This window comes from Littorina saxatilis, linkage group LG11, assembly GCF_037325665.1.
Source record: "Littorina saxatilis isolate snail1 linkage group LG11, US_GU_Lsax_2.0, whole genome shotgun sequence".
Lineage (NCBI taxonomy): Eukaryota > Metazoa > Mollusca > Gastropoda > Littorinimorpha > Littorinidae > Littorina > Littorina saxatilis.
In genome coordinates, this window is record NC_090255.1 from 27,285,740 (window position 1) to 27,292,564 (window position 6,825).

Genomic DNA, 6,825 nt, shown 5'->3' on the forward strand with positions numbered 1-6,825 from the left:
AGTTAGCGCACTCTTGGAGTGCGCTAACAGTTTTAGCGCATCGCCATTAGCCAATCAACTGGTTCACATCAGTCATGTGACACCAGTACTTACTGACAATTATTATTATTATTATTATTATTATTATACGTGCTGAAAGTGGCACATCTAGATCTGTTGCAGACGAACGCTTCGCGCCAAACACTTTTCACACAGTAATTTTAACTACACACCCCTAAATGTACTCGCTAAAACAAGCAGATTTTTGGTTTATTTCTCTTGATATTTCATGCTCCTTCACGCCGCACCAGAACACGCAATCTACTCATTTTAATTTCTAGTTGCGTTCTTTGTGCTAATCCGTTCCAAGATTTTCCGGAAACAGCGCAAAAGGATCGATCGTTTTGATCGATCCTTTTGCTCGTTCATTTGACCCTTTCCGCGCGCGTGGCGGAAAGGGTCAAACGCGAAAATGATCGATCCTTTTGATCGATCCTTTTGAACGATCGTTTGACCCTTTCCGCGCGCGTGGCGGAAAGGGTCAAACGCGAAAATGATCGATCGTTTTGATCGATCGTTTTGATCGATCGTTTGACCCTTTCCTCGCGCGTGGCGGAAAGGGTCAAACGCGAAAATGATCGATCCTTTTGATCGATCCTTTTGATCGATCGTTTGACCCTTTCCGCGCGCGTGGCGGAAAGGGTCAAACGCGAAAATGATCGATCCTTTTGATCGATCATTGTGATCGATCATTTGACACTTTTCGCGTTCCATAGGCAGCAGCGTTCTGGACTCGTTGTAGGCCATGAATGGATGAGGCGGGGAGACCAGCCAGAAGGGAGTTGCAGTAGTCCAGTCGACTGAATATGAGGGAGACGACCAGCCTCACACAGGCATCAGGGGTGAGGTAGCGACGGATGGAGGCGATGCGTCGTAGGTGTATGTGTGTGTGTGTGTGTGTGTGTGTGTGTGTGTGTGTGTGTTTGTGTATATGTGTGTGTGCGTGTGTGTGTGTGTGTGTGTGCGTGTGTGTATGTGTGTGTGCGCGCGCGTGTGTGTGTGTGTGTGTGTGTCTGCGTGTGTGTGTTGTGTATGTGTGTGGATGTGTGTATGGTGGGTGTGTGTGTGTGTGTGTGAGCGTGCGTGTATGCGTGCGTAAGTGTGTGTGTATGTGTGTGTTTGTGTGTGTGGTGCGTGCGTGTGTGCGTGCGTGTGTGCGTGCGTGAGTGTATGTGTGTGAGTGTGTGTGTGTGTGGGTGTCAAGGATCCCTTAGGTGAAAAACGAATTCTTTGTTGATTTTGAAGTGTAGCGCAAGTTTTCCAGATGTTATACGTCAATTGGATCTGTGATCCAAACATGGCTTTTGGTCAATCGAGATGGAAGTTTATTCCACAAGCCCGTAGGGCGAGTGGAATAAACTGCCATCGAGATTGACCAAAAGGCATGTTTGGATCACAGATCCAATCAACATATATATCTCGACATTCACTGGTCTTAGGGTTTTTGTTTTCAAAGAAGAAAGAAACTTGCTTGAACACGGACCACTTCTCCGAGCAAAATCAACAAACCTAATCACTCGCATTCCACCTCAAGGTCTCGGCCAACCAAGACTATGGCATACTCGTAGCAAAGCCGCCGAATGGTACCGTAAACCAAGAATAGTGACCGAAGAGAATGTAGCATGTCGTCTTTTGATTTGGAACGTGACGTGTTTCAGAACTTCTTCTGGACAACTCGGATGGTCTTCTGCGAAGTGGTTGGCACGAGATTCTTTTTCTTCTTCAACAGTTCATCCTCCGATACTGTAGCAAAACGTTTAATCTTTTTTTCACTTTCGAGTATGCGGACGACTGAACTTGACCGCGAAAAAGTAGTCCTTTCGGAATCATTACGCCGAGTCTGAACATGAGGTCTGAACATTGTTTTTAAGCAGGACCTAGGTGAAAGCGAGGCTGTTCTTATCTCTGTGTACAGTCGAGAGAGAGAGAAATATATGTCGAGACATTGTGTTTTGAGCGTATGTGAGGACGCTCTTTTTTGTTTTGTTTCGTAAGTAGTTTCGACCAGCATGAGAGCTCCGTCTATTTTAGTTAGTTTACGTCAGGACAGGCGGATGACGTCAGGACACGCAGATGACATCATAAGATTATCAACGCGTCATGGTATTAGGTTCCATGGTGGGCATCCCTGGGCCAGAAGCTCTTCACAGTAATGTAGAAAAACGCCATCGAGATGGGTAAGTGTTGTTACTGGAAGCTTGGTAGATTAGATGTTACTGTTATAGACTTCTGGTGTATATACCAGTGTCTGTGTGTGAAATGTGAATATGCCATTATTAATTAAGTAGAACTAGAAGTGCAACGCCAAGGCACTGCATACCCCAGCGAAAGACAAACCTCTCTCTCTCTCTCTCTCTCTCTCTCTCTCTCTCTCTCTCTCTCTCTCTCTCTCTCTCTCTCTCTCTCTCTCTCTCTCTCTCTCTCTCTCTCTCTCTCTCTCTCTCTCTCTCTCTCTCTCTCACTGTTTGCAGATGATATTATTCTTATTTCAGATTCTGTATGTGGGCTCCAGAATCAGTTAAACATTCTGTGGGATTCGTCTTGACGTCTTGGACTTGAAGTTAATATAGACAAATCTAATATTGTTGTTTTTCGGAACGGTGGTCACTTGGCCTTGCGAGAAAGATGGGTGTATGGATTGGTGGACATCCTATGAGCGTTTTGAACATGTATAAGTATTTAGGACTATGGTTGTCTACACGCCTGTCCTTCTCTCACACTCGTAATGATTTTGCTGCAAAAGGGAAAAAGGGAGTCATTGGTATTTTAAAATGTTTATGGCAACTGGGTGACAGATCTCCAGCTATTTTTTTCAAGCTTTTCGACGCACAGATTCAACCGATGCTGTCATATGGCGCCAAAGTTTGGGGGGTTGAAGCAGACCATACACCTATAGAGAGAGTTCATTTATTCGCACTTAAGGCCAAAAAAAATAATAGGTGTGGTTACGGTAACATAGCCAAACAAAATAGGGTAGGAAGGTAGGCAATCACTTTTTTTTACTACTTTTTTTTCTAATGTGTACAAATGAAACCTACTTGACAGGGAAATAAGTGTGCGACTCGGGCGCTTTCGCTTTCATTGCACTCGTTTTCTTGGTTTTTGTGGTGGTTTTTTTTTTACAAATGTAATAAAAAGTTATAGGGTCGGCCCCTAAAAATAGGGTAGGTCGGGTTACCGTAACCACACCTATTTTTTTTTTAGGCCTAAACGTTTATTGAATACGAGTATGAGAACACCAAATGCTTTGGTCTATGGAGAAACGGGAAGGTACCCCTTGTTATAAACAGCTTTGTTAAATGCATTCGTTTTTGGCTACGTAGCCTATATTGAGGATGCCACATCATCGCCTTCCGAGTAAGGCGTATAAAATGCTGAAATATCTCCATGAACAAAATAAGAAAACATGGGCCTCCTCGATCTGTTACATTCTGTACATGTACGGTTTTGATGAAGTATGGGAAAACCAAGGTGTTGGCGACGAGAGGGCGTTCACAACAGCATTTAAAGAAACACTTATTTCATCCTATAAGCAAACCTGGCTTGAACATGTACAAGGAAGTGAACGTTTCTCTCTGTACAGAACCTTCAAATCAACCCTAACATTATCCAACTATTTAAGTGATTTGAAACATATTAAAGCTAGAAATCTTCTGATTAGACTTAGATTGGGAGTATCTCCCCTGAAAGTGCATCGATTTCGCTTTGATTTAACTGCAACCTCCGCTGATTTATCTTGTCCATTTTGTTGTGGCAGTGTTGAAGATGAAGTCCACTTTGTTTTAGTATGCCCTAAATATGCTGAGTTAAGAGAATATTATATTCCACGAAAATACACTAGAATCCCATCATTGTTTAAATTAACCATGCTGTTTTCAAACACTAGTAAGCCGCTATTGCTACGTTTTTCTACATTTGTCATGAAGGCGCTTTCCATTCGTAATCCGTAAAAAACGAAACAGGGCGATACTCCCTTACAAAGCATACATGCGCTCGTAAACATACACTCACAGACACACACCATTCATATGACCACACGCAAACACAAACACCCATGTACGCGCAAGTGTGTGAAAAGCACACCGGAATTATTGGAATAGGATTATATATAATGAGTAGGATGTTCTTGTTTTTGTTTACTATGTGCATTTGTATGCTGGTGCTTGAGATGTGCTCATCTCCATGAAAAGGGCCCAAGGCCTACTCATTAAAACATTCAGACTCACTCTCTCACACACACTTCATACACACAAAACACGCCCCCATACGCACACATAGACAGACGGACATACACACCTTTACAAACAAACACACATACACACACACATACACTTACGCACACACACACACACCCACTCTCTCTCTCTCTCTCTCTCTCTCTCTCTCTCCCTCTCTCTCTTTCTCTCTCTTTCTCTCTTATACAAACAGACACACACCCACACACACATACATACATGTACATACGCACGCATGCACACACACACACACACACACACATTGACTCACACTAATCTCATACACACACTCATACGCACATAGACCGGCACGGTTGGCCTAGTGGTAATGCGTCCGCACATAGATGGACACACACACCTGTACAAACAAACACATAAACACACTCATACACACACAAACATACACACAAACTCATGCACACACACATTCACACACACACACAGTCTCTCTCCCTCTCTCTCTCTCTCTCTCTTTCTTTCACACACACACAGACACACACACACACACTCACACACACACACATACACACACACACATACACGCACACACACACACACACACACACTAACACTAACACTAACACTAACACATGTGCACAAAATGAACACACACACACACATATATACACACCGCGCGAGAGAAAAAGACTACAGGGAGGCATGACGTCATGATACATTAATTGACGTCAAAGACTTGTGACCGTGACGTAATCTTCTTACCGAGCTTTATCCATAGTCTTGGATAACCACACACACATAGACTTGGAAACTACAGAAGCGGCCTTGGGTGGCGTTTGCTCAAAAAATGGGGGCGCCTGGTTGCACCCACCGTATTTTTGTTAGTATGGTCCCAATTATTGGTGAACTTCCATCTTCAACTGTAGCCCGTAGCCGGGCACAAAGAATCCTTCTTTATCATGTATTATCGGTATGAACATTTCTCAAGTCGATTACAGTATAGCGTTCGTGGGATACCTCCAGCTTCGCTGGGATAAATAGCAGAGGTGCCATGACGGCCGCTCCGCACTAGCGCCAAACATGTTTTTATCCTGCTTTTAAATTTGGTTAGGGATAGAATTTAGGAGGTGTGGGGATCTGCGTGTGGCGGAAGGCTGGGAGTGTCACTCGGATGCTGCCTGTTCCTCAACCGCCCCCCTAGCCCCCAAAACTGACCTCCCTAGAAAAAAGAGGATAGGCTAGGATCAAATAATTCCTATTACATGTATTAACATTTTTAATGTTGGGGGTTGCGCTCTCTCGTTTCCGTTGCGATGATAACCTAAAAGGGTTCCTGCAATGTATCGATCCTGATCCTGATCCTGAATGCGTGTTACAACTGCTTTATGTTAAGAATAACCCGAACCTGTTCCTGGAAGTTAGTCTGAAAGTGACCTGATGTAGTTTATGATTGTAAGAGAACATTTTCTGTAATTCAAAATGAACCCCGAGGCTAGACTGTACCTGTGCAGCGTGCAACCTGGGATGGGAGATTGCCTGCAGGTCGAGTGCGCAAGTAGACCAGGCAGAAAGTCAGGTCAGGTCAATGACTGTGTAACTGGTGATGCAGGCCTACAAAGGAGAGTGCGTGAGTGCACCCTGTAATCAATCAATCAATCAATCAATGAGTCTTATATCGCGCATATTCCGTGGGGACAGTTCTAGGCGCTCTGCAGTGATGCCGTGTGAGATGAAATTTTATACGGCCAGTAGATTGCAGCCATTTCGGCGCATATTTACCTTTCACGGCCTATTATTCCAAGTCACACGGGTATAGGTAGACAATTATTAACTGTGCCTAAGCAATTTTGCCAGGAAAGACCCCTTTGTCAATCGTGGGATCTTTAACGTGCACACCCAATGTAGTGTACACGGGGGGAGGTTCGGACACCGAAGAGAGTCTGCACACAAAGTTGACTCTGTGAAATAAATTTCCGCCGAACCTGGGATCGAACTCACGCTGACAGCGGCCAACTGAATACAAATCCAGCGCGCTACCAACTGGGCTATATCCCCGCCCCAGAACAGTGGTAGCTGGTAGATCAAGACGGGTACCTGTGAGCACAGAGCAGTGGTAGCTGGTAGATCAAAACGGGTACCTGTGAGCACAGAGCAGTGGTAGCTGGTTGATCAAGACGGGTACCTTTGAGCTCAAAGCAGTGGTAGCTGGTTGATCAAGACGGGTACATGTGAGCACAGAACAGTGGTACCTGGTAGATCAAGACAGGAAGCTGTGAGCATAGAACAGTGGTACCTGGTAGATCAAGACGGGAAGCTGTGAGCATAGAACATGAGTACCTGGTAGGTCAAGACAGGTAACTGTGAGCACAGAACAGTGGCACCTTGTAGATCAAGAGTGTGTGTGTGTGTGTGTGTGTGTGTGTGTGTGTGTGTGTGTGTGTGTGTGTGTGTGTGTGTGTGTGTGTGTGTGTGTGTGTGTGTGTGTGTTCGTGTTCTCTGTGCGTCTTTGTGTGAGGCCGTGTCTGCTTGCATATCTGTCATTAGGTGAGATTGATTACATTAACAAATAAGAGCTGTTTTAATAGAACAAACA

At 44.5% G+C, this 6,825-nt stretch overlaps 1 protein-coding gene across 1 annotated transcript in view; it reads left to right on the forward strand.

The window, feature by feature from the left end:
* The first annotated feature begins 2,136 nt into the window (after positions 1–2,136).
* Positions 2,137–6,825, forward strand: part of LOC138980153 (neuropeptide S receptor-like) — a 13,487-nt gene continuing 8,798 nt past the window's right edge. Inside the window, exon 1 of the mRNA XM_070352980.1 lies at positions 2,137–2,216. The gene's annotated coding sequence lies outside the window, so the exon portion shown is untranslated. The remainder of the gene's footprint in view (positions 2,217–6,825) is intronic.